The sequence below is a fragment of the Schistocerca cancellata genome, chromosome 5 (assembly GCF_023864275.1).
Source record: "Schistocerca cancellata isolate TAMUIC-IGC-003103 chromosome 5, iqSchCanc2.1, whole genome shotgun sequence".
NCBI lineage: Eukaryota > Metazoa > Arthropoda > Insecta > Orthoptera > Acrididae > Schistocerca > Schistocerca cancellata.
The window spans coordinates 144,763,217-144,788,760 of NC_064630.1; positions in this window are offsets into that span (position 1 = coordinate 144,763,217).

Here is a 25,544-nt window from a genome sequence, read left to right on the forward strand (position 1 = left end):
GAAAAACTCTTTTATGACAGGCTTTTAAGTTATTTATAAATAAATATTCTTCTCTTACTGTACAACAACATGATTTTAGAAAGTCTAAATCCACACAGACAGTGATTTTTTAATTCTTGGACTGTGCCTTAAAATCCCCTGATCAACACAAATTAGCTGCAGATATTTTTCTAGACCTGTCAAAAGCCTTTGGCATTCTGAACCATAAAAGAGTAAGAGATGTAGCACATAGCTGGTTGTGTTCATATCTAAAAAAAACCTCAGAAAATACCACTTCAGGATTAAATCAGTTTTAAGGATAAAACAAGAAAAAACGCCTTTCTCTTTAGTGAATTACCAGTAAAATATGGTGTATCCCAGAGCTCAATCTTAGGTCCACCACTCTTCTTGATTTATGTGGATGAGTTTGTTGAATATGGGCCTTAAAAAATAATCCTACTTGCTGATGACACCAGCATATTGTTTACTGGATCCAGTGAAAAACCTTGCAGTCAAGAGCAGAAAGTTCAATGAAAGGACTTTCTGATTGGTTCACAAAAACAAACTCATCGTAAATACTGAAAAAAACTGTGTGTGTCAACTTTCATTTATTTTCTCCATGTAATCAAATGTCTGTTCCAGTATGATTAAACAATGATCCCCTAGAAAACGTGTCACAAATTTTTGGCTCTGTGAGTTCAGCAAGATTTAAATCAAAACACAAATGTAAATAACTTGTTTAAGAAACTCTCATCCATGTGCTATGGCCCAAGAATATTAAATTAAACAAAAAGCAAAACAATAGTACTGCATGTATACTGTGCACAGTTCCACACACTGCTTTGATATGGTATAATTTCTGAGTAAGCTCAACTCACAGACGGTTTAAAAAGATGAAGTTCTGTAGCTCTCATTTTACTGAACTTCATGTTCAGAATGTTCCCAGGTTATTTACTTATGAAACTATCTTGTTCACAAGAGACTACCTCTTGAAAACAGACAAACTACTACAGAACAGAAATGAACACAAATGTAGTGCCACAGGGAAGTGAAATATATGTAATAAATATCACAAAACAACAGTCTATCAGAGGAGCATAGATAACATTGATATAATATGCACAATGAGACAACAGATGAAATAAAAATTGCAACATATCCAATATTTAAAATTAAACTAAAGGTGTTTGTAATAAAGCACTGTTTCTATTCTGTAAAAGAATTTCTAAATATGTACCAAAAATGATGCTTAAAATTAAATTAATGTAAATAGATGGATAAAAATGTCTATTCACCAAGTGACAGCAGGGGAACACTCATACAAAAGGGTTTAACTTTTACAAGCATTTAGAACTAATGGCTCCTTCTCTTGGCAGAAAAGTTGAAGGGGAAGGAAGAGGGGAGAAGGAAAAGGACTGGAGATGTTTAGGGAATGGGGCAGAGTTAAGAAAAGTCACCCAGAACCCTGGGCAGGGGAGACTCAGCAAACAGGATGGTAAGGAAAGTATTGTTGTTAAAAACTGAATTGAAAGAATAGGTATGTAATTTTAATTTCCCTACTATTTGCTAATAGTTTGTTTTGTTGCAACTTTTCTTTGAGCAGTCTAATATCATTGTACAATTTGTGCTGTACGATAAAACTGGAAGAATAAAAAAATCAATAAGTCACTCAATCTATCTATCTATCTATCTGTTTATGACTGGATCTTGGAGAGGATGAACAGAAGTTAATAAAGAAAGTATTTTGCAGTCATGATATTACAACTTGATAAGGTGTCTTGTTGTATAATAAATCTTATGCTTTAAAATTTTTACAGCATATCGGTCATTAGAGTTGCAAGTTGCTTCACATTGAATACAGACTTTCCACTACTATGAAGATCACTACACACTGGTATGTCAAATATAAAAGTATAGTGTTGTAATGTGCATAAGCCACTTGGACCACATATATTCTCAAATTAATGATCTTATCAATTTTTCAGTCTTATTTGAAATGCTTTAAACTACAACTGTATAGTAGTATATGTCATGCTAACACAATTAACTCCTGTGATTAAAAAACAAATTTTATAATATTACTGTACTACAAAAAGATAAATTTTTGGTTAAGTGAATATATATTATTATAACTGATCTATTGTGCTGCTGAGTGAATTTCATTTCCTGTAAATTATTTTTGATTTTAATGTTCAACATTTCAGTCTTAGCATGACTATATCTTTAGTATTGTACTTTGAAACGATGTTAACTGTGCGCGTGTTGTGTTGTGTGTTGGCTGAAGGGAAGGAAGGATGGAGGGATGTAAGGTTTTTCTGTTGTACTCAGTTATTGGACGAATTTTAAATTCAAGTTACATACAAATGGAATGTATTTCACTGAGCAAACATTGTAATTGATAGCAGTAAGGCTTCTAGGAGTATTAAATATCAAAATTACATACAAATCCTATTGTTGTCTATGTTGTCTATGTTATTCAAGAAACAAATCAACCTATTAGGTTTCCAGACTTACTAGAGAATCTGGGTTCCAGTCAGAAGAAATTCAAGCAACAGACTGAAGGAGATCCTCAGAAAACAAGATGAGTACTTTTTCTTTAAAACTACCACTAGACTCAGCCAATATGCCTTTACAAATATCTGCTTGTGTCTGTGTATGTAAGGATGGATATGTGTGTGTGTGTGTGTGTGTGTGTGCAAGTGTATACCTGTCCTTTTTTCCCCCCTAAGGCAAGTCTTTCCGCTCCCGGGATTGGAATGACTCCTTACCCTCTCCCTTAAAACCAACATCCTTTCGTCTTTCCCTCTCCTTCCCTCTTTCCTGACGACGCAATAGTTGGTTGTGAAAGCTAGAATTTTGTGTGTATGTTTGTGTGTCTATCGACCTGCCAGCGCTTTTGTTTGGTAAGTCTCATCATCTTTCTTTTTAGATATATTTTTCCCACGTGGAATGTTTCCCTCTATTATATATATATATATATATATATATATATATATATATATATATATATTTAAAAAGAAAGATGATGAGACTTACCCAACAAAAGCGCTGGCAGGTCGATAGGCACACAAATAAACACAAACATACACACAAAACTCTAGCTTTCGCAACCAACGGTTGCCTCGTCAGGAAAGAGGGAAGGAGAAGGAAAGACAAAAGGATTGGGTTTTAAGGGAGAGGGTAAGGAGTCATTCCAATCCCGGGAGCGGAAAGACTTACCTTAGGGGGAAAAAAGGAGGGAAAAAAGGACAGGTATACACTCGCACACACACACATATCCATCCTCATATACACAGACACAAGCAGACATTTGTAAAGGCAAAACAGACTCTTAGTGTATCACAGCAACAAAAGCAAACAAAATGAAAAGTGGAAGAAAATGTTTCGAACGCAAAAGCGTTATGTGCGTTCTCCATGCCTTTACAAATGTCTGCTTGTGTCTGTGTATATGAGGATGGATATGTGTGTGTGTGCGAGTGTATACCTGTCCTTTTTTCCCTCCTTTTTTCCCCCTAAGGTAAGTCTTTCCGCTCCCGGGATTGGAATGACTCCTTACCCTCTCCCTTAAAACCCATATCCTTTTGTCTTTCCTTCTCCTTCCCTCTTTCCTGACGAGGCAACCGTTGGTTGCGAAAGCTAGATTTTTGTGTGTATGTTTGTGTTTGTTTGTGTGTCTATCGACCTGCCAGCGCTTTTGTTTGGTAAGTCTCATCATCTTTCTTTTTAAATATATTTTTCCCACGTGGAATGTTTCCCTCTAATATATATATATATAAGTATATAAGTATATAAGTATATAAGGTAAGTCTTTCCGCTCCCGGGACTGGAATGACTCCTTACCCTCTCCCTTAAAACCCACATCCTTTCGTCTTTCCCTCTCCTTCCCTCTTTCCTGATGAGGCAACAGTTTGTTGCGAAAGCTTGAATTTTGTGTGTATGTTTGTGTTCGTTTGTGTGTCTGTCGACCTGCCAGCACTTTCATTTGGTAAGTCACATCATCTTTGTTTTTAGATATATATATATATATATATATATATATATATATATATATATATATCCCCCCTATGAACCATGGACCTTGCCGTTGGTGGGGAGTCTTGCGTGCCTCAGCGATACAGATGGCCGTACCATAGGTGCAACCACAACGGAGGGGTATCTGTTGAGAGGCCAGACAAATGTGTGGTTCCTGAAGAGGGGCAGCAGCCTTTTCAGTAGTTGCAAGGGCAACAGTCTGGATGATTGACTGATCTGGCCTTGTAACAACCGAAACGGCATTGCTGTGCTGGTACTGCGAACAGCTGAAAGCAAGGGGAAACTACGGCCGTAATTTTTCCCGAGGGCATGCAGCTTTACTGTATGATTAAATGATGATGGCGTCCTCTTGGGTAAAATATTCCGGAGGTAAAATAGTCCCCCATTCAGATCTCCGGGCAGGGACTACTCAAGAGCATGTCGTTATCAGAAGAAAGAAAACTGGCGTCCTACGGATCGGAGCGTGGAATGTCAGATCCCTTAATGGGGCAGGTAGGTTAGAAAAGTTAAAAAGGGAAATGGATAGGTTAAAGTTAGATATAGTGGGAATTAGTGAAGTTCGGTGGCAGGAGGAACAAGACTTCTGGTCAGGTGACTACAGGGTTATAAACACAAAGTCAAATAGGGGTAATGCAGGAGTAGGTTTAATAATGAATAGGAAAATAGGAATGCTGGTAAGCTACTACAAACAGCATAGTGAACGCATTATTGTGGCCAAGATAGACACAAAGCCCACGCCTACTACAGTAGTACAACTTTATATGCTAACTAGCTCTGCAGATGACGAAGAAATTGAAGAAATGTATGATGAGATAAAAGAAATTATTCAGATAGTGAAGGGAGACGAAAATTTAATAGTCATGGGTGACTGGAATTCGAGTGTAGGAAAAGAGAGAGAAGGAAACGTAGTAGGTGAATATGGATTGGGGGTAAGAAACGAAAGAGGAAGCCCCCTGGTAGAATTTTACACAGAGCACAACCTAATCATAGCTAACACTTGGTTCAAGAATCATAAAAGAAGATTGTATATATGGAAGAAGCCTGGAGGTACTGACAGGTTTCAGATAGATTATATAATGGTTAAGACAGCGATTTAGGAAACAGGTTTTAAATTGTAAAACATTTCCAGGGGCAGATGTGGACTCTGACCACAATCTATTGGTTATGAACTGTAGATCAAAACTGAAGAAACTGCAAAAAGGTGGGAATTGAAGGAGATGGGACCTGGATAAACTGAAAGAACCAGAGGTTGTACAGAGTTTTAGGGAGAGCATAAGGGAACAATTCACAGGAATGGGGGAAAGAAATACAGTAGAAGAAGAATGGGTAGCTTTGAGGGATGAAGTAGTGAAGGCAGCGGAGGATCAAGTAGGTAAAAAGACCAGGGCTCTTAGAAATCCCTGGGTAACAGAAGAAATATTGAATTTAATTGATGAAAGGAGAAAATATAAAAATGCAGTTAATGAAGCAGGCAAAAAGGAATACAAACGTCTCAAAAATGAGATCGACAGGAAGTGCAAAATGGCTAAGCAGGGATGGCTAGAGGACAAATGTAAGGATGTAGAGGCTTATCTCACTAGGGGTAAGATCGATACTGCCTACAGGAAAATTAAAGAGACCTTTGGAGATAAGAGAACCACTTGTAAGAACATCAAGAGCTCAGATGGAAACCCAGTTCTAAGCAAAGAAGGGAAAGCAGAAAGGTGGAAGGAGTATATAGAGGGTCTATACAAGGGCGATGTACTTGAGGACAATATTATGGAAATGGAAGAGGATGTAGATGAAGATGAAATGGGAGGTACGATACTGCGTGAAGAGTTTGACAGAGCACTGAAAGACCTGAGTCGAAACAAGGCCCCCGGAGTAGACAACATTCCATTGGAACTACTGACAGCCTTGGGAGAGCCAGTCCTGACAAAACTCTACCACCTGGTGAGCAAGATGTATGAAACAGGCGAAATACCGTCAGACTTCAAGAAGAATATAATAATTCCAATCCCAAAGAGAGCAGGTGTTGACAGATGTGAAAATTACCGAACAATCAGTTTAATAAGCCACAGCTGCAAAATACTAACACAAATTCTTTACAGATGAATGGAAAAACTAGTAGAAGCAGACCTCCGGGAAGATCAGTTTGGATTCCGTAGAAATACTGGAACACGTGAGGCAATACTGACCTTACGACTTATCTTAGAAGAAAGATTAAGGAAAGGCAAACCTACGTTTATAGCATTTGTAGACTTAGAGAAAGCTTTTGACAATGTTGACTGGAATACTCTCTTTCAAACTCTAAAGGTGGCAGGGGTAAAATACAGGGAGTGAAAGGCTATTTACAATTTGTACAGAAACCAGATGGCAGTTATAAGAGTCGAGGGACATGAAAGGGAAGCAGTGGTTGGGAAGGGAGTGAGACAGGGTTGTAGCCTCTCCCCGATGTTATTCAATCTGTATATTGAGCAAGCAGTAAATGAAACAAAAGAAAAATTCGGAGTAGGTATTAAAATCCATGGAGAAGAAATAAAAACCTTGAAGTTTGCCGATGACATTGTAATTCTGTCAGAGACAGCAAAGGACTTGGAAGAGCAGTTGAACGGAATGGACAGTGTCTTGAAAGGAGGATATAAGATGAACATCAACAAAAGCAAAACGAGGATAATGGAATGTAGCCGAATTAAGTTGGGTGATGCTGAGGGAATTAGATTAGGAAATGAGACACTTAAAGTAGTAAAGGAGTTTTGCTATTTGGGGAGCAAAATAACTGATGATGGTCGAAGTAGAGAGGATATAAAATGTAGACTGGCAATGGCAAGGAAAGCGTTTCTGAAGAAGAGAAATTTGTTAACATCGAGTATAGATTTAAGTGTCAGGGAGTCGTTTCTGAAAGTATTTGTATGGAGTGTAGCCATGTATGGAAGTGAAACATGGACGATAAATAGTTTGGACAAGAAGAGAATAGAAGCTTTTGAAATGTGGTGCTACAGAAGAATGCTGAAGATTAGATGGGTAGATCACATAACTAATGATGAAGTATTGAATAGAAGTGTGGAGAAGAGGAGTATGTGGCACAACTTGACAAAAAGAAGGGACGCGGTTGGTAGGACATGTTCTGAGGCATCAAGGGATCACCAATTTAATATTGGAGGGCAGCGTGGAGGGTAAAAATCGTAGAGGGACACCAAGAGATGAATACACTAAACAGATTCAGAAGGATGTAGGTTGCAGTAGGTACTGGGAGATGAAGAAGCTTGCACAGGATAGAGTAGCATGGAGAGCTGCATCAAACCAGTCTCAGGACTGAAGATATATGTTGTTGTTGTGGTCTTCAGTCCTGAGACTGGTTTGATGCAGCTCTCCATGCTACTCTATCCTGTGCAAGCTTCTTCATCTCCCAGTACCTACTGCAACCTACATCCTTCTGAATCTGCTTAGTGTATTCATCTCTTGGTCTCCCCCTACGATTTTTACCCTCCATGCACACATATATATATATATATATATATATATATTTAAAAAGAAAGATGATGAGACTTACCAAACAAAAGCGCTGGCAGGTCGATAGACACACAAATAAACACAAACATACACACAAAAATCTAGCTTTCGCAACCAACGGTTGCCTCGTCAGGAAAGAGGGAAGGAGAAGGGAAGACAAAAGGATATGGGTTTTAAGGGAGAGGGTAAGGAGTCATTCCAATCCCGGGAGCGGAAAGACTTACCTTAGGGGGAAAAAGGGCAGGTATACACTCGCACACACACACATATCCATCCGCATATACACAGACACAAGCAGACATTTGTAAAGGCAAAGAGTTTGGGCAGAGATGTCAGTCGGGACAGAAGTACAGAGGCAAAGATGATGTTGAAAGACAGGTGAGGTATGCGCGGCGGCAGATTGAAATTAGAAATTAGTGGAGATTGAGGCCTGGCGGATAGCGAGAAGAGAGGATATGTTGAAGGGCAAGTTCCCATCTCCGGAGTTCAGACAGGTTGGTGTTAGTGGGAAGTATCCAGATAACCCGGACGGTGTAACACTGTGCCAAGATGTGCTGGCCGTGCACCAAGGCATGTTTAGCCACAGGGTGATCCTCATTGCCAACAAACACTGTCTGCCTGTGTCCATTCATGCGAATGGACAGTTTGTTGCTGGTCATTCCCACATAGAACGCTTCACAGTGTAGGCAGGTCAGTTGGTAAATCACGTGGGTGCTTTCACACGTGGCTCTGCCTTTGATCGTGTACACCTTCCGGGTTACAGGACTGGAATAGGTTGTGGTGGGAGGGTGCATGGGACAGGTTTTACACCGGGGGCGGTTACAGGGGTAGGAGCCAGAGGGTAGGGAAGGTGGTTTGGGGATTTCATAGGGATGAACTAAGAGGTTACGAAGGTTAGGTGGACGGCGGAAAGACACTCTTGGTGGAGTGGGGAGGATTTCATGAAGGATGGATCTCATTTCAGGGCAGGATTTGAGGAAGTCATATCCCTGCTGGAGAGTCACATTCAGAATCTGATCCAGTCCCGGAAAGTATCCTGTCACAAGTGGGGCACTTTTGGGGTTCTTCTGTGGAAGGTTCCGGGTTTGAGGAGATGAGGAAGTGGCTCTGGTTATTTGCTTCTGCCACCCATTTCACATCAAACGGTCCCTTCCCTACAGCCTAGGTCTTCGTGGCAAACGAATCTGCTCCAGTCCGGAATCCTTGAATCATTACACCAACAACCTGAAAACAGCTTTTGCATCCCGTAACTACCCTCCCGACCTGGACAGAAGCAAATAACCAGAGCCACTTCCTCATATTAAATATATTTTTCCCACGTGGAATGTTTCCCTCTATTATATTCATATCATATATATATATATATATATATATCTGTGTGTGTGTGTGTGTGTGTGTGTGTGTGTGTGTGTGTGTGTGTGTGTGTGTGTGTACAATATTTACAAATTTAAGTATTGAAAGTGCATGCACTAACCATCCTTGGTAGAAGAGAAAAGTCTTGCTGAAGGTAAACAAGTGAATACAGTATAATGACAAACTGAATGAGAAGTCACACCACACCTCTACTACATTTTATCTTTCAGATTTATAAGGTAAGTAGTGATGCACTCATGATATGAAATAAGTTTTGTGATAACACGTCTGCACACTGAAGTGAATGAATACATGGTTGAATATATGAAGAAAGTATTAGTAGCCATCAAGCCACTGTAGCACTTATCTATGAAGATTTAGTTTTAAGTTAGTATTAATTTTTTTCTTCCAGGAAACAATGCATTGACACATCCTAACATGAAGAAAGATAAATGCTTGTAGAGTGTTATGTGCTAAACAAACATAAGAAAGGACTGCACCATAAGTTTGTGGTGCCGCTGAGGTCGACACCAGCATCGAGATACATTGGTCTCTGGACTCCGAGCATTGTCTTTGGATGCTGAGCATAATCTTTGGGCTGTTCCACCATGTCAGTTCTTTGTGAGCCTTGCTTGTGTTCAGGTGAATAAACAAACTACTGTTAAATAGGTGTTGTTTGGTGTAACCAATCCGAACATTCACCTCAAGTAAATACAGTTTAAGCTTACAATACGTATGAATGTGATAGTGTGAAGATATGTGAAGAAGAAAACATTTGCAGTACAAGACTTATCATGATGCTGAACTAAGGCTGAGTACTACCAAATAATGAAGGAGTCCAATGTAACTACTGCGAGTGTTGATTACCCATGAAAGTGACAAACACCTGAAATACAGTGAAATTTTATGCTTGTTTGTTACTTATGTAAGCATTGTTTTATGCTCATTATATGTAACTTATTGTGCTGATGATATAACTCTATAAACATAAGCACATAAAATGGTTATCCTTTATACAATGAACATAACAAGTAGATATTGAGCTGCACTCTTAAAAACTGCATAAGTATTTGATATGATTGGTATCATCAGATCTGAGTTGTTCTCAGAAGCAAGAAACTATTTTACTCTGGGGGATCACAGCTAAGTTTATTAATGAGATGTAACTGAGCACATAAATGCCTTTCATGGAATTTCCACAATCCTGCAATGTGTAGATCCTTCCTGGAGTAAGTTAGAAAGACAAGGCTGTGCGTAGTTATCTGAGCAGCATGTAGTAGCTATTGTAGCTACTATTATTTACTTCTTTAATTCTATTTGAATTGATAAATGTGCTCCAACAGGGAGTCACTGTAAATTGAAATGAAATGTATGTCAGTTTATGCTATAAATGAAAACAGAATCTATTACTGTGTGAATTTTATATGAGGCACATATAAACAAACAATAGTAAAATGTGTGCTCAAATGATTGGAATTGAATAATGTAATGAAAATGAAATCTGACAAAATGTACTATAACCAAATGACAAGTAATGACCCTGTATATGAAAAGGGGAGAGAATATGTTACAGGCTATAATGTATATGAGTGATGATAAAAGCATGTCAGCAAAGGAATAGGATAAAAGTATTTTGTAGCTGTATTTGTGTTTTATTATGTTATGTGTACGGTATGTGGAATGGACACTACAGAAATTTTATGTAACGTGACTGTGTGAAAGACATTGAAAAACAAAGCGCATGAACATACAAAATTTGGCAGCAGAGTGTTAATTGTACATGTGTTAAAACAATACATGGGTGTGCATGTGGCAAACTAAAAATGACAATACCTCGTGTAACATGAATTTTCTGTGCTTGACAACATCATAAAAGCAGCAAGGATCTTACCTTGCTGATGGATGTCAGATGTACAGCTGGTCTTCCTACTGAATACACAACAGCAACAAGGTGAAATAAATTCCATGGGCCACTGATATGGAAACCCATTGTCACCTCATCAAAGGTTTGACAAAGGATCATGCCACTGAACATGAGTTTTGAATCTGTGTGGGGAAAGCCACTGTAAATACAAACATGGACACACTGGCCTTGTACTGGACACATGAGCATGATATGTGAAGATAATGGATGCTGGGCTGCACATGCATACATCACAGGCTGAACACTGTGCAGATGCTGACTGACAATAGTGGGACTACACAGTTACAGTATGCACTTTGTTACGAGAGAAAAAACTTAAGTATGTGTGGGTTCTTTGGTTAGATCATAGATACGTCATGATATCATTTGTCTCAATGACGGGGACTTGTGGCATAACATATCACTTTGAGGAAAAAGATGTGTTGCCCCTTGTCTTTCTGTAGTCAACAAATCATATACACAATCTGGGAAAGTGTTTTCTTGTTAGTTAAGTGGTTAATATCAACCTGCACCCTGTGCGGGAATTATTATTCCTTTAATTTTTTAATTTTTTATTTTTATTTTATTTTATTTTATTTTTTTATTTTTATTTATTTTTATTTTTTAATTTTTATTTTTTTTCCGCATGTATCTGAGCCTTGATGGACACAATATGTCTGTACAACAGGGAGACTGGGGCACTCTTTCTGTGCATTGTGACACCTTTTAGTTGGCCAACTACACTGTGCCACCACTGTACCAGCTTCAAAATACACTGTGGGGCATGCAGTGTAAATCATAACAAAAGTGACGAAGTCATGGTAAATGAAGTTAGCATTCACTGACTGTATGTAAAAGGTTATTCATTTATTTGTATAGACAATTACCGTCCATATAAAGGTCTGCTAACAATTTGTAACTTAAGTTTCCTGAATTGTAAATATGAGATACAATATGTACATCTCTTAAGAAGAGGAATTGGATACTGTTTCCTAAAAGATGGTTTTTCTAGGAAGACATTCCATCTAGTACAGAAGAAGATGCACTGTCCTACCATCTCTCCTTCTCAAAAGGGACAAAGTAGTAGTTGAAAAACCTAGAAATTAGTCATGATTTTTTATGTGTGTCTACCAGCAGTACCAAATATTTTGCACGTTGAAAGTAAGTAGCAGCCAGATATTCTTTCTCATTGTTTTATAAACCAATAGAACTCTCATTCATATAATTTTATATTCTGACATGAAGCTTCACCTTGTATATCCTGTTGCTTGTACATGCTCTTCTTCAGTGAATAATTAACTCAGCAAATTCCATAATGGGATTACAATACTTGACTTTTTTCTCTGTAAGATTTGCATAAGTGTCCTAGCAGTCTGTCCAGAGGAGAAGGGTATGCCCTACATTGTAATATGTATTAATATCTACTTACATGTGAGTCTATAACTGAATACAAGAAGTAAAAGTAGTAGGAAAAGAACACACGAGAAAAGTCAAAATTTGACTACTAAGAGTCTAAATATGCTTTCCTAACAAAAAGGTTTTTAGTTATTTGAGTCATTGAGTCAATAAAGAATAGTTGTCAACACAGAGAGTAGTATTTTTGTGACTAGTGCTTCAGAATGACACTACAGGATTCTAAAGTGCTGTAGCAATATATACAGTACTAGATAAAATTTACTGAGATTGTTAGAAAACCTCCTCGTGCATTAGATTTGTTGCTACATAAATTTTACTTCTTAAAAACAAATAGGAATGGTAGGAAATGGACACACATGCAGTAGCAGAACAGTATTCAGTCGGGTAGTTTAAACCATACTTCCTTTCTACCTTCACAGAGGGAAATAAAATATCTCTTTCTTTGGAAATAAATGTTTTTCCAGGCCAAAGGACTAGGGAGAAATTTGAAAAATATTTTTGAAGAATATACTGTGATGTCAGAAAAGTTGTAAAATGGTTTTATTTTTTGTCTTTGATTACACGCCATATATTTTTCTGAAAATGTGCAAAATTCACAACTACTCAGATAACTATTTTCTACATCTTTTGGACATAATTGTCCTGAAATAGCAGTGTATAACCTGGAATAAGAAAGTGTCCTTAAAGTTGACATCTTGAACTGAGAGACTAATGCTGCTATAGTCAGAAATTGCTGAAAGTAGTACAATCAGATTCTGCTTTGTCCCTTCAATGATATCATATTTTGGTTCAGCAGCTGGCTCCACACCTTTGATCTGCATTAAACTGTCAGTCAACCTAAAGGTGCAAGATTGAAGACATGTTAATGGACAGAACTGAAATGTTTTGTAGAACTAAGCAATGAGAACTATGATTACAAACTTACAGATTGCAAGAAGTCACGGAGCTCGAGAAATTTCCACAGCCATTCCATGCCCAACAAACAACATCTTGTGCATTATCCCAGGTATTATCACTGCATTTTGCAAAATAATACCAAATAATTTTGTAAACTGAACAATTGAGTTTTTCCTGCATCAATAAACAAATTACAGGCAATGATAAAATACGATATTCACTTAAAATTGCATAAACAATGTTGATTAAAAAGAAAATGAATTTGTTTCTAATAAAAAGTCCTCTGAAGAGGGAGGCATTGCTACAGTTATTCTGATTACACTGTACAGAGACACAATACATAAAATTTAATTAAGATATAAAGGCTATTTTTAACTAAAACAAGATCATTATTTCTTTATTTGTAAATGTAACAATAAAGTTGACAAAATGATAAAATAAAATTATCAGATTTGATACCATATGGAAGCAGATGTACTCAGTTTATTTATTTATTTAAGTAGTAAAGGATAAGGTAATTAGTCCCAAATAATGTTAATTGCAATTCAAGATTTCAGTCATTGTTTGACCCTCTTCATTGCATGAGTTTTAATGTTTTATCTTACATTTTCTGTACTGAACATGGCCACACAGTGACTGAAATTTGTATTTGCAATAAACGTTATTTGTAAATGATAAGTGTATCCTTGACTACTCAATAAAAGAGAATTTCTGACCACAGAAAAAGAATTTTAATGTTCTATGGACTAAATTTGTTTGCACAAGATTGAATGGTAAATATTTTTCCACAGAAATCATATAGAGATCAGGGTGATGCAGCAAAAAGAAAGAGAACAATTCAGTTCAATTCAATTGTAATTAAGAAATGTAATTTAGAAAATATTATTTCCTTTAACGGATTTTTTTGTATAAACCATGTGATTTTTTTCATCTTGCATGTAAAAAGAAGACAAAATATATAAAGTGAAATTAAGAAAATGTTAGAGTGTATTCAAGAAAATTTTATTTCCCTTCATTGTTAAAAATATAAATCATGCTCCCTTACTGTATGTCACCATCTTCATTTACATTTACCTTCACATTTTTGGCTTGTTGAGTTTATCGTGACATTGGAAGTGGTGGATGTGTTGTTGTTTTTAGTGTTCATAGGTGCACGTATATTTTCACCATCTCGCTTTCCCGTTTGTTGTATTTCACACACACAGGACTGCTTTTCACATTTTATAAGGAAGCAATTATAAACAATGAATTAAGTTTGTGGAGCAGTTTGGTGCTTGGCGAGGACAGAACAGCTGAGAGACTTGGTATAGTAGAGGACGTGGAAATGGGAAGCACATGTTATGTGATTCTATAGGTATGAAGCTCGTTTGATAAGAAATGGAACACGTATTTTTCTCATCTGATTTTGGATGGAAAAATGTAGAATTTTTTGTGGGACATAATGGAATATTTGCACTTCAGTCTTTGTAGTTACATGTGCACTTCAGTCCCTGTAATTTCATGAAGTTCCGATAGGTGGCAGTGTTATACGTGGCCTTCAAAATGGCATCTGTAAAGGAGCTGGAGTTGAGTTCTTTTTAGACCTGTCCACTTTCCCATGTGCTGGCCAGCTGCACATAATTTTGACTCCTGCAGTGCTGGAATGTGTGGATACTCTCATTTGAGGTGACTGATGGGTCACAATCAAATACCTCACTGCTCAATCGGATGTCTCTCTTGGTAGTGCAGACACACTTGTGCACCAGTTGGGGTACTTGGAGGTGTGTACCCACTGGCTTCCTTGCTGCCTCACAGAAGACCATTTGTGCAGAACTATTTGCTTATTATGAAGCTGATCGTGCCAATTTTTTGCAAAACATCATCAAAGGCGATAAATTTGGGTTCATCACTTCAAACGGACAGGGTGACCTGTTTATGTCCTCCCTCATTGTGCAATGATCAACTCTCAAGATGTTGTGCTACCCACAGCATGTTCTTCACCACAAAAATGAAAATGAACTTCTCCTTCTCCATGGCAATAAAAGGCCTCACATTAGCCTGTATATCCGAGAGGAGCTCAAGAAACTTCATTAGACTGTTCTTCCTCATCCATCCTACAGCCCAGATCTCACACCTTCCAACTTCCATTTGTTTGGCTCAATGAGGGATGCACTCCATCGCAAGCAGTACTTGGATAATGGGGTGGTTTTCAATGCAGCAAGGCATTGGTTCTGATGTTGACAACTAGTGTGGTATACCATGCAAGCATACAGGTCCTCCCAATAAAGAGGTGTAAAGTCACTGAATTAAATGGAGATTATTTTGAAAAATGGGGTTTTGTAGCAAAAAGGGTGGGGAATAATGTGGTGTACTGGAACACTGGATAAAAGCAACATGCTTTCAGAAAAAAATGTCACATTACTTATTAAATGCCACTCATAAATAATAATAATAATAATAATAATAATAATAAAACAGATTTGTCAGCACAATTTCAGAGTGATTATGTTCACAAAATCTGAACTTATATCCTAACTTAAGGTGTTTCCTCTATCTTTACTAAAAAGGTTGAAACATAGCAAGGTGGTGGGAGGCTCCATTTGCTACAGTTCTACTCCTTATATACAAAAGATTTTTTCTTTTTTCCATTATGTAATAATATCACTGTGTAAAATGAACAATTTTTCATTTCAACACCTCCTCATAAGATTTTAATGCTCACTGTGTAATTTCATGATTTATAAGAAGATCAGACTAATTAGTTTATCTGAAATAAAATTATTTAAAGGGATATTCAGAACTTTTGATACTACATAACATAGGGAGTTGGGATTTTCAATGAAAACATTGCTGATCGTTTGTAAAATAATGCACCTCAGTAAAAACCTTTAGTTCCTCTTTTCAGCAACAATTTTAGTTTATCCTAGAAACTCTTATCTGAGAGTTATTCATAATTAAAGTTTCCACCCTCCACAAACTAACTGTGCACTCAGATCACAGGACATTAATTTTCCTAATGTAAAATATTGGACTCAAGTGTAGGAGCTTTACATAGAGAACAAACTTTGTTATGAATTGAACATCATCATATGCCTTATACAAATATGTGCCTCTTATACTTTTCAGATATTAAAGTTATTCAGTTGAAAATAGAAATGTCATTTTGAAATAATAATAGTACAAGTCTAATTACTTTGGTATATTTCCTTTTACATGTAACACATTTCTCTATCAATGTTTTTACCTATCCAGCCTCAATTAACATTTGTGTTTGTTTCACATTCACAATTAAGTAACAATTGCTATGTTGCATTGACACATTTATTAAATAGATGACCACGGATCATGGAAGCTTTTCATTTACATTCTGCTATTGACAAGTTTCTCTATGACAATTACTGATTCCCAAACACAACACTATAACAACCATAAGTCTCTTAATTAATCCCAAGAACATTTGCAAGAAGTAACTGAATTACCAGAATATTTTTCTTCTACAAATGTAAAAATGCTTTCTACAACTAAATTCACATTCTAACAAATTCTTCCTACTAATTATCCTATACATGGCTGGACATGACCACTCCATGTGGGAGCCCAATATCAGCTCTTCTGCACACACCAAGATGATTCATAACCATTAGCACATGACCATACAGCAAGACAGTGCTTCCTCAGAGAGAAGGGCACTCTTAGCTCCAAAAGTTCCAGAAGCAGCAATAAATAAGGAGTACAATACTGATATGTTAAGACATCAATGACAGTAGTACTCATTTCATACTCATGGTAAAACAGTTTTTCAAAATCTTAGGAAAAGAAAAGAAAAAGAAAATAGAAATCCCACAGAAATTTTGACCCAGCAACAAAATCCACACAGGAACAAATAACAAATCAACAACCCAGCAATGGTTTCCTCGTGGGTTATTTTAATATAATTCAATAGAAACTTCATGTACGCTTCACATTATCTCATCCCTAGAGGGAAAATTACAATTTTTTAAATGTTTATGTAAGTGATAAGCAGGTGATGAACATACATAGAAATAAAAATTATCACATAATTAGATTAATTACCAATAAAAATAATGAAGTATTTTTCTATAGAGGTCTTCAAAAATAGTGCCAAAAAAGTTCTTAATGGAGTCCATTTAAATGTCTACAGCATGCACCACATCTTAATCATACTATTGTTGATGAATGTTCATATAAATCTACAGAAGATACATGTACAGGTTGCACAGAAAAAAATAGTATCATCAGCAATGTTACTGAAAGTACTTTTTATGCCTGAATAACACACTGTAATAACATACTTCCATAAAATCAAAAATTTTGATACTTAAGATGTCCTCTGTATGTAAATATTGGTCAGGTTAAGCAAAAAGAATCTTATTATGTACATATAAATGTAGCTCTATATATTGAAACAACTGAGAAAATATCATGACTCATGTGATAATCAACCTAGTTTACTCTCATTATGTGTGTGTGTGTGTGTGTGTGTGTGTGTAAAGGACAACAATACTTAGTCCCACATCTATGGGCACAGAGGCAAAAATGAAAAATATTTATATCTCAATAGTAAACAACATTTCATCAACATGTGTAGTATAAATAACAGTTCAAGAATATATGTTACCATAACATTAAGAATTAAATAATTTTTTGTATAAGTAGTCTAAAACAGGCAGAATATGTGATATTTGCAGTTGAAAAGCATCAATAAATACAGTTAATACAAATTAGTGGCCATTCTTCAGTTGCAAACACTCATAAGCCACTTTGCCACACAACACTTTAGCAAGCACATACTCAATGACAGGAGAACATAGCAGTGTTTCTGTGGTAGATGCCAGGTACTGCAGGGCAAGTGTGAATTTTCTGTATAGTGGATGGCAGCAGGGCCAAAACTCATCATTTCTTGCATCACAGCAGGTGGCAAGTGTTGCTGATTTGCTCACCAACTCCACTGGGGGCAGATGTTGAACAGCAGCTGCAAAGTTGGGAGGCATGTTGGCAATGTACAGATAGTGGTTGTGCAAAAGGAGATCAGTGGCCTCTAAATGGCTCAGTGCAGGGATGAGATCTAAGGAAACGTTCTGCACAGCCCCCTCCATGCAGCACTTGACTCTGCTGAAGCAGCAGTGGCTCGGCAGTATGAGGTGAGAGCAAATCAGGACCAGTGCATGCCCTATCTTCTAGGCTGCAGACAAGGCAAGGCATGGTGGTATGATGATTTCATCAACAGAACACCCAATATATGAAGCCAGTCAATTGGGAAACATGGGAATAATAATGCATCTCAGTATCTGTACACCTGACAAGAACTCTTAACATGTGCAGCGCGTGACACATCTGACTTAGAGTTATAGAATGCTAAAAGAAAGAAAACTTCATATTGCTGCTAGTCACACACAGTACTATAATGCAAACAATATTTAATTACTAAATAAATGATTGTTCATACATATTTAATAATTCTTTTAATTTCAAGTGCCACTCAGACTTCTTCTGACCACATAATGTGCCAAACACATCGTATCCACATCTCTTCTCTCTTTTTTCTTTTCCTCTTCCACTACATAATATTTATGTCCTTGTACATAGTCAACTGACAATATGTCACTTCAGCTCTCCTTATTCTGTTTCATGCCATTTCAGGGACACTCTTTTGACCATGACTGATAGCGTTTTGTTTCATTCAATTTCTGTCTGTGGTTATGTACATGAATCAACAAGCCGTAACAATTTTGCATGTAACATGGCAGTAATCATGTCTTCCCTCAATCCTTGACTTGAATTTCCTCTTAACTCTTGCTGCTTCTTCTTCTTTCCATCTTGTGTGGATCTTCATCATGGCTGCTCTATAGTTCCAATTATACCACCAGGCAGTACGCTGTGCACTTGGTTAGCCATTGCTCACCCAACATACAGTGATATTTTATTTTTACCATCTTCAAATACTGATTACTTCCTGATTCCTTTTGTAATAATTTTGAATACATTATGTGAAATCATTGGTAGTATGGAAGGTTGCAAGTAAAATTTTAACTATCATATTTTATACCTTCAGATTCGTATTTATCCAAGAATATCTTTTCAGCATCTTCATATGACAAACTTTCTTATTCTTCCTTCCTGAACAACATGATCTAATGAAATCTGACATTTCTCTTCTAAATCACTTTTTTTTGTTTCATAGGAATTTGTTTCATTTATTCTTTGATGATGAGTTTTGTGTCCTTTGCTTGAATATTCTACTCTGAAGTATTTTCCTTACTCCTGACAATACTTCTGAATTTGCACTAAAAATCTGTGCAATCACCATCTACAATTTGTTATTTGTTTCATCATCTACTTGATCCTTCTGTATCAAATTACATTCTTTATTCACTGACAATATGTCTGCATCCATGACAAAGATGTTAGCATCTGATTGAGTACTATCACTGTCTGTGCATGTACTGGTCATTTTGTCATCTGAAATTGCAGTGGTTGGCACTCTGCTTGATAGGTTAAGTTCAGAACTAGGTGCTTCAAACAACAAGTTGATGTCTAAACTTGCTCCTAATTGTGACGCCACAGGTAAAGTAAAGCCTGTAAGAATTATAGGTCTATTTTACAATTCAATCTAAGCATCTGCATGTTTCTTTTCTTTTCTCTCTTCAAATATCTTTGCCATTTCTTCTGGACCCTCTTTAAATATCTTTGCAATTTTCTCTTGCCTCTCCTTATATACTTTTATTTCTTTCAAGGCCTTTTTTCGACATTCCTCTGTTTTTTTCATAATTTTGTCCTGAGCTTCTTCCATAAATTCTCTTGTCTTTCCCTTATTGCATTGAATACCACCATTAGGTCCCAATTCATGTCCTCTTCTCTAAGCTGAGCTCCCACAACACTATCTTACGGTATTTGTTCCTTTTATGATGACACTTTTCAACATGAAATTTGAGAGTACAAAACACAAGTCTAACTAATTTCTACCAATAAAATTCATCATGCCCAAAATAAATGAAAAGTTTCATCTACAGAAATTTCAGCATACACTCTATTGGCATTATTGCAACATGTATGTTTATTACTGTGACTGTTGGTTGTTGTTGTAGCAGTGGTGTTGATGTGATACTGCAAGCTGCACCATTGTCTTGTCTCATCATTACAGCTGTCTCAAACCACTGCAGTCCAAGAATGTAGAATACACCTTCCTGTCTCAAAACACTGCAACCCAAGGTGCCATAGATTTCTGTCTCATACATGATGTTTTGGTGGTGATGTGATATTATTACTCTCCACAGGTAGACTAGTAGCTCTACTATTCTCAGTTATTTCTGATTTTCATGTTTCAGTCACTATTCTTCACAGAAGAGCAGTCATCCTGTCACTGTAGCAAGACGTAAAGCTAAACTGCTCTCATTGTTAATGTTTTTTCATGTTTATTTATGCAATTATAGGACTTTCAAACTCAAGTATGGGAGATTTATATGAAGAAAATGCTTTGATACAAAATAAATCTGACCATGTGAGTAACACCCTCACAGAAAAAAAAATCATAACATTAAGGAGGAGTTGTATGACATAAATGAAAGTTTGTATCCATTTTTTTACATCTGAAAGACGATATCCATTCAGATTTTGCTCCAGTCACATAAGAGTAGCTCTGGTAGCACCACTATGATGATGCAAATCATAGTTGCTTTAAATACACACTGTTACAGTCATGAGCTTTAGTTACCTCAAAGACTGGACATGATGTTAGTCAATTATGCCTTTAAGGTGACAAAGGCACCATTATCAACAACTCACTGAGTTTGAATGAGGTGATGCAATAGGGCTATGAGAAACTGGATGTGCCTTCTGTGATACTGCAGAAAGACTTGGCAGGATATAGCCACTACACATGATTGCTGGTAGTGGTTGTCACGGGAATGTACAGTTACAAGAAGACTGGGCTCTGGATAGTCACGTGGCACTACCAAGAGGCAAAATCACTGTGTTTAGTGTATGTGTTTGGTGCATCATACTGCATCTGCAGCAGCACTTTGAACAGCAGTTGGCACCATAGGGACACAAAGAACTCTTAAAAATCAGGTACTTGAAGGACAGCTCTAAGCTATGCATCCTGTAGCGTTCATTCCATTGACCGCAAACCACAGCCATTTCAGATTTCAGCGGTGTCAAGCAAGAGCTCATTGGAGGGTACAGTGGAGGTTTGTTGTGTTTTCTGATGAAAGCTTATTCTGCCTCAGTGCCAATGATGGCCATGTGTTGGTGGGAAGTATGGTCTGGAGCGTGATTTTCTATGACAGCAGGAGCACTCTTGTGGTTATCCCATGCCTGCTGAATGAAAATTTGTTTGTCAATCTGGTGATTTCACCTGTTGTGCTACTATTCATGATCAGAATTCCAGGGGCATCTTCCTACAAGATAAACCTTGCTCACATACCTGTTTTGTAACTCAACATTCTCTGTAGACTGTCAACATGTTGCTTTGGTCTGCTGAATCAGTAGATCTGTCTTCAATTGAGTACATGTGAGACATCATCAGATGACAACATCAGCATTGTCCACAAATGGCATTAGCTGTTCCTGTATTGAATGACAATGTGCAACAAGTATGGACTTCACTCCGACAGACTGACATCTGGCAACTGTACAACACAATGCTTTCAACATTCTGGCATTCACATTCTAATAAATGCTTCCTACTATTTATCCTTGCATGGCCACACAACCACTTCATGAGGGAGCCCAACATCGACTCTTCTGCACACACTGAAGCAACGTGTAAGCACTAGTACTGGGCCATTGTTCTCAAAAGACAGCAAGACAATACTTTCTCAGAGAAATGGGCATTCTCGTGAAAGTTCAGAATCCAGTGATATGTAAGGAGTACAATATTGATATCAAGGACAGCAGTACTCATTACAAGGGTTATTGGCAATGAGCATTTCCAGAAAGTGGAAATACAACATAAACATTTGTCAGAAAACAGACCACTATTTATAGCTCGTATTTTTTATTAAACAAGTAGTCCAGCAGGTACTAAAATATATACTTCACCCACAAGTGAATCCAGCAATGAGAGTGTGAGGGAACTTCGGTAGCCTGTTCCTTACACTGTGTTATGAAAAATGCACCCAGTAGATATGACAGGTAAGTTTTAAATAGTTTATTACATTCAAGCTAAGTGACTACAATTGAGGCAGTATGATAATATTTACATGGTGAGCCTATTTTGAAATTCTTGTGATGGCCAAACAATATCAGGAGAGATACAATAATAAAGCTGTAGAACCTAATTTGCAGATAGGACAATATGTTCAGTGAAGGAGCAGAATTTTTACATAATTAAATTTGGGATTTTTCCCTTAAAAGACAGAGATGTTTTCTGTATTCTTACTGTGTATAATTGAGTAACTGTGGTGGTAGTTAATTTTATGTTAAAAATTACAGCTTTTAAACAATGTGCAGATGCATATATTTATACAAATGTCATTATGTAGTAGTTCATGTATTTTTTTGCATTGTATTATTCATTTGAGGTATTCCTTAGGTGGTATGCTGTGGTTGGAGTCTCCCAGCAGAGGTCTTTATATCATAGCAAGTAAAACACAGAGCTTCCAGCACCACATGGACTCCTTAAGGGGAAAATTTACCTATGAAGAACCAAGAAAAGACTGTAAGTCTTGTAGAAAATCTGTTGGTTTTTATTACTGTTAATGACATCTCTTCTCAGAAGCATACCTGTAAATGGTTATTTAGTAAATTTTCAAGCTTATGTAAACCAGTTGAAAGTTATTTGAAGAGTAGTAGTAACAGTACTAGCTTTATTCATCTGTAGATCTCTTTTTACAAGGATATAGGACATGTCAAGTATGGAAGATAAACTTCCATCAAGACTCTTTTACAATTTTGACTCCCGGGACCCTCTCATGTAGTGACTAAAGAGTGTGATGTGAATCTATAAGGAAGCTGTTTGAATTGAAAAATAAAATTCAAGATGAAACTTACTAAGGATCCAAAAAAAGTAATGAAATGAGACAAAATATAATGGTACTGCTTTCCAAGATATCAACTCAATATTACGATATCAGTCCAATATCATATACTGTCTGTATAGTTAAGAGGGTATTGTATAGTTCTATATATCCTAAAGAGTATGTAAGTAAATAGAATGTTCGAGATTCATCACTAAATACATTCCTAATTGTAACTGACTGACACCATAATCAGAACCGTTAGTCATCATTTCATAAAAGTGCGGTGAACATTCTGTAACAATAAATAATTAGAGACTGCAGAAATGTTAGCATGAAAAATCAATACTTCTAATTAACAAAATTGGAGCTGAAGTATCTGATAAGGGAACACTTCATTGCCTTGTGAAACAGCTTAGAGGGAATTGGCAAGCAAAGAATTTTCATTTGTTATTTATTTTTATGTACATGTTTGACATTAATACTCTTTGTAAATACATTTCTAATTAACTCTACATTTTTTACACCATCCAACTATCCAATTTCAGGAATTTGAGGCAGTATTTGTGAATTTTATGTATGTAATCAGATGAAGGATGAGTTCTGTCATTAAATGTTAGTAACAAAATCCACACTGTAATTAATTACATAACTAAAATAATACAAGACACAATTGCACGTAAAGTTCAGATTGATTTTCACATTTAAAACTACAGATGACACTACAAAAATTATGTAATTCTATTTTGTATTTTATACTGTATTTGGGTGTAATATCAGTTTCTTTATGTTTTGTAAATTTTAATTGTAAGATCAAAATTGTACCCAATTGATAATAGGTTATTTTGAAATTCATTATTAAAATTCTGTATAAAGGAGTGCAGCAGTGCTGCTTTGTCTGTCTTTTGTCTCAGTCTCTGTGTTTTATCTCAGTATGTATTGATGTGCTTCAGACAGTCAGTCTTTTGGAAACGCAGTTTATATCATGTGGAGAACAAATAAATGAAGATAAAATTGAAAATACACCTGAATCTCTTACATAGTTTTCACATGCAAATACAGATTGAGGCAAACTTCGAAAGAAGGATTACACAATATAGAGGCAGCAACAAAAACAACAGGTTGTGGCGACTATCGACTCTACTAGTGATAGATCTTTGCCATATCTCTGACCCATGCGGACCTTTTGTGCGCCACCATATTGCTTTTCATTCTGTTTTGTGCTGCCGACTGTGTATGACATTGTAAATATTCATGCATAATAAAGTTTTATTCATGTATTTTGGTGTGTTATTTAATGATCGCCACCACTCCGCGTATCTTGAATAACCACATTGGTGATTCCGATCTGTTTTCATTCAATTTGCGAGTGCTATTAACAGTGATTTGTATTGTTCTATGAACAATATTTCAACCACAATTCAGTCCCTGTGATCTGACTTTGCAGCCGCAGTTTTTCAAAGTGGGAAATGAACCCATAATGGAAATCATGGCACAGTTTCAGTGCCAAAGAGAACTCCGCTGTCAACCAGATTCTAACCTACATGGCCCAGAGAAAACCTCAATGGTTCCCGGATCATAACGTCTTCATGACACAATATTTCCGCGGTCCAACTGGCCGCCATCTTCAGGTGAGGGTGCTGGTGCACGATCTTGCCGTTCTGGCGTCATGAAGACGTTATGATCCGGCTGCATACCTGAGAAGAATATTATCAATTATTACGCTGGGAAAGCCTTCGTAGCCACCTCAATGATTCCCGCTTGGCCGCTGCAGCATGTTCCAGCACTTACGGCTGCCTCACGACCGTCGGACTGCATTCTGCCCATCAAAACGCCAGCACTGCCAGCGCCTGCCATTCCTGCTCATCTGCTGCACCCACACATGATGCCTGCTCTACAGCCGCAGACTACACAACTCTCCACAGACATCTTACAACCGCTCAGGTATGATGCAGCCACGCCTCCCGCACTGCACCCCATCATGGCTCCTGTTCATCTTCTGCACATTTTCGTGATGGTTTCATCCATTTCTGCCGCTTCGGTTTCAACCCCACCCCTGCACTCCCGCACCCATTCTTACCAGCTCCCGCATACCTACTGGCTGCCCCCGCAGTGGCACCGACCGCCCCACCCGCACTGGTCTACATCATTTCATCGACTTCCACACCGGGTTCTTTCACTTGGCAAACACCGGTCGCATGCTCACCAGTCCAAACTGCACCTGTTTCCATGGTACTGGAGAGTCTTCTGCACCCAACCGTGCCCCCACCAGCCGGAGCTCCAGCAACTGTACCTGCCTACACTATGCAACTGAACTCACATGTCAAGACTGAACTCTCTTCTTGCACTCCTGCTGCTTGTAAATCATGTAGTTTTGTCCCTATTAACCAGATTAGTACAGCTACTGTGTGCCAGTCTCCTGGTGCCTACAATCCTGATTTGGCACCACTCTACAGTGCTACACCACCTGCACCTCTGAGTAGTGTGTTCGCTGCACCGACGATTCCTCAGTACCT